Consider the following 4,682-nt stretch of genomic DNA (forward strand, 5'->3'; position numbering starts at 1 on the left):
TGTTGGCCAGTCTGGACTCAAACTCCTGACCTCAGGTGATCCACTTGCCTTGGCCTCCCAAAGTGCTGGGATTACAGGCATAAGCCACTGCACTTGGTCTACTTTGTTCTTTTTCAAAGTTGTTCTGGTTATCCTGGATTATTTGCATTTCCATATGCATTTTATAATCAGCTTGTCATTTTCTTTTCTTCTTAGAGATGAGGTCTTGCTATGTTGCCCAGGCTGGGCTCAAACCCCAGGGCTAAAGCTATCCTCCTGCCTCAGCCTTCCAAAGTGCTCGGGTAACGGGTGTGAGCCACTGTGCCCAGCCTTGTCATATTCTAAAAAACACCATGATGTTCTAGTTGCATACTGTAAGGCTACACATAAGTTTGATTTGTCTCATTTCTGGTAATGTTAACATTGATCTCTGGATTATGGCAATGTTTGCCACACCACTATAAAATTATTCTTTTTCCCGTTTTAATTTACATTTTATGAGAAAGTACTTTGAGACTATGGAAATACCTTATTCCTCATCAAATTACCCACTAGGTTTAGGATGTGTTGATGTTTTATGGCTTAGTTATTACTATGATGGTTACTAAATAATATACAGGTATTCTAATTCCATCATTCCTTCTATGTTAACTGTCATTTTAGACAGAAAAGTGCAATGACTCATGGATTACTATTTTATTCAATGGAGTTTAATATTTTACTGTTGCCGGGCATGGTGGCGCATGCCTGTAATCCCAGCACTTTGGGAGGCCAAGGCGTGTGGATCACCTGAAGTCAGGTGACCAACATGGTGAAACCCCATCTCTAATAAATACAAAAAATTAGCCGGGTGTGGTGGCGCATGCCTGTAATCTCAGCTACTTGGGAGGCTGAAGCAGGAGAATTGCTTGAACCCATGATGTGGAAGATTGCAGTGAGCCAAGATTGTACCATGGCACTCCAGCCTGGGCAACAAGAGCGAAACTCCATCTCAAAAAAAAAAAAAAAAGAACATTTTACTATCATGATTTAGTTTGATGTTCAAATTGTTCCAGATTTGGCCAATAGGAGTCCCTTCAAGCTGGCTTCCATAGCCTTTGGTATGTCTCCATCATTCTTTGAGCAATTTCATACCTTCTGACACAACCAGATATTTCAGGTTCATCTTGTACTTTCCCTCCCCAGCCCTAGAATCAGCCCTTTCTTCAAGGATCAATCGTTCTTTTAAAAGGAGAATACTTGGAAACCAATACCAGGTGTGATCAATGCTACTGGGGTACTATGATTCCTTCAGTGAACAGAATTTGTGGAAATATCAATGTTATTGTGGTGTCATGATTCCCTCTCAGTGAACACAATTGAGAGGTAATATATAATTAATACATAAATATACTATATAATTCACTTGTATTTCACTTTGGTTATTTCCAATTCTAGCCTAATGTAACAGGGTTAATTCTAATTTTTTCCTGTTCTACAGTTGAGACCCTTGTCTGGCAGCAAGAAATCTGGGTTCCTTTATCCTCAATATATTTATTGACTTAGCCAATCCCCCTAATATGTAACCAATCTCTGTTGCTATTAATGCCTGCCCCTCCCCCCATCATGGATGCCCTTCCTAACCCTACTTGAGCTCTGCCCACAGAACTTCTCCCACCGAAGCTGCCCCCACATAGAATCAGAACCGTCTTCATCCTCCTCAGGTTCCAACACCCTGAAATAAGCCACTGTTGTTACTCATTTCACTGGACTCCTATATTTCCCATCTAATAGCCTTTCGACTGAATTTTTCAGGAAGGATGGAAAGAAGAAACAGAAAAAGACTGGCAGGCAGGCTCATAATTATTATTTTTATTTTTATTTTGAGATGGAGTCTCGTTCTGTCACCCAGGCTGGAGTGCGGTGGCATGACCTTGGCTCACTGCAACCTCTGCTTCCTGAATTCAAGTGATTCTCCTGCCTCAGCCTCTCGAGTAGCTGGGATTATAGGCGCCTGCCACCATGCCCGGCTAATTTTTGTATTTTTAATAGAGATGGGTTTTTCACCATGTTGGTCAGGCTGGTCTCAAATTCCTGACCTCAGGCGGTCTGCCTGCCTCAGCCTCCCAAACTTCTGGGATTACAGGCATGAGCCACCACACATGGGCTCATAATTATTTTTTAATTAAGGAAAAAAGTCTCCAATCATTTTGAATGCTGATTGTCATTTATAGGAATATTGCTGGCTATTCCTTTACTTGTGGCAGAAAGTAAATCAGGTTTCATTATTAGACAAAGTGTGGCTAATCTACGTTCATGATAGTATTTCTAATAGCTTACATAGATACACCAAAAGTAACCATATTTGAGGTTATTAGCTATACACATTTGGGAGACAACAGAATACCTGTGTCTACAAGAGCAACCCAAAACCAAGTATTATTCTTTTAATTTTCGACTAAACTCTGAAGAAGTACATACCTCTAGCTAGAGAATATGCTCCCCGTACTTATAGAAAGTCATGCCCAGTCTGGGTGAGGTAGCTTATGCCTGTAATTCCAGCACTTTGGGATGCTGGGGAGGGCAGATCCCTGGAGGTCAGGAGTTCAAGACCATCTTGGCTGATATGGTGAAACTCTGTCTCTACTAAAACACAAAATTTAGCTGGGTGTAGTGGCATACGCTTGTAATCCCAGCTACTCGGGAGGCTGAGGCAGGAGAATCGCTTGAACCTGGGTGGCAGAGATTGTGGTGAGCCAAGATTGCGCTACTGCACTCTAGCCTGGGTGACAGAGTGACACTCCATCTCAAAATAAATAAATAAATAAATAAATAAATAAATAAAAGATATATTGAGGAGAACGCCAGACCTAGACTTATGATGGATCATAAATGTTTCACACAGATTTAGGGAGGCAGCCGTGCTTAAAAGCACAGACTCTGAAGCTAGACATTCTGGGTTCCCTTCCTCCCTGTCGTACTTAGAAGAAGCAGGACCTTATGAAAACTCGTCAGCTTCTTCGTGCCTCATATTTTCATCTGTAAAATGAGATTCTACTTCATAGAGTTGGTGAAAATATACCCTTAGAACAGTGCCTGGCACTAGGGGTGGATTTGCATTGAAACTAAAGACACACGTTTCAAGGGTTCTCACTTGCACAGGCCTCAGCCTCCCAAGTAGCTGGGATTACAGGTGTGCACCACCACACCCAGCTAATTTTTGTATTTTTAGTAGAGACAGGGTTTTGCCATGTTGGCCAGTCTGGACTCAAACTCCTGACCTCAAGTGATATGCCTGCCTCGGCCTCCCAAAGTGCTGAGATTTGGATGAGGACAGCCTGGGTAAGATGGCGAAACCCCATGTCTACCAAAAAGACAAAAAATTAGCCAGGTACGGTGGTGTGTGCCTATGGTCCCAGCTACTCAGGAGGCTGAGGTGGGAGGATCACTTGAGCATGGGAGGTGGAGGTTACAGTGAGTTGAGATTGTGTGACTGCACTCCAGCCTGGGTGACAGAGTGAGACCCATCTCAAAAGTAACAAATAAATAAATAAACAAACAAACTATAATGGGATACCATCATATACCCACGAGAAAGTCTAAAATTAAAAATATAGGCCAGCTGGGCACAGTGGCTCGCACCTGTAGTCCCAGCACTTTGGGAGGCCGAGATGGGTGGATCAACTGAGGAGTTCAAGACCAGTCTGACCAACACGGAGAAACCCTGTCTCTACTAAAAATACAAAATTAGCCGGGTGCAGTGGCTCATGACTGTAATCCCAGCTACTCAGGAGGCTGAGGCAGGAGAATTGCTTGAGCCTGGGAGGCAGAGGTTGTGGTGTGCCGAGATCTTGCCATTGGACCCCAGCCTGGGCAACAAGAGTGAAACTCCATCTCTCTGTCTCTCTCTATATATGTATACATGCTGGGCGCAGTGGCTCATGCCTGTAATCCCAACACTTTGGGAGTCCAAGGCAGGCAGATCATGATCAGGAGATTGAGACCATCTTGGCTAACACGGTGAAACCCTGTCTCTACTAAAAATACAAAAAATTAGGCCAGGCACAGTGGCTCGGCTAGGCACAGTGGCTCGGCTAGGCACAGTGGCTCAGCTGGGCGCAGTGGCTCATCACTGTAATCCCAACACTTTGGGTGGCTGACGTAGGAGGACCACTTGAGCCCAGGAATTTGAGACCAGCCTGGGCAACATAGAGAGACCTCTTCCTATGTTTTCTGTTTTTATATATAAAAAAATTGTAAAAGACATTTTAAAAAGAGTACTTGGGAGGGTGAAGTGGGAGGATCACTTGAGCCTGGGAGATTGAGACTGCAATGAGCTGTGATCATGCTATGACACTTCAGCCTGGGCCTCAGTGTGAGATCCTGTCTCAAAAAACAAAGAAAAAGAAAAGAAAAGAAAAGAAAAGAAATAAAACACAAAACATGGCCAGTCGCAGTGGCTCACGCCTATAATCCCAGCACTTTGGGAGGCCAAGTTGGTTGGTCATGAGGTCAAGAGATAGAGACCATCCTGGCCAACATGGTGAAATCCCATCTCTACTAAAAATACAAAAATAGCCCGGCATGGTGGCATGCACCTGTAGTCCCAACTACTCAGGAAGCTGAGGAAGGAGAATCACTTGAACCTGGGAAGCAGAGAGTGCAGTGAGCAGAGATTGCACCATTGCACTCCAGCCTGGCGACAGAGTGAGACTCTGCCTCAA

This window comes from Cebus imitator, unplaced genomic scaffold (genome assembly GCF_001604975.1).
Source record: "Cebus imitator isolate Cc_AM_T3 unplaced genomic scaffold, Cebus_imitator-1.0 Scaffold285, whole genome shotgun sequence".
In the NCBI taxonomy this organism is placed as follows: Eukaryota; Metazoa; Chordata; class Mammalia; order Primates; family Cebidae; genus Cebus; species Cebus imitator.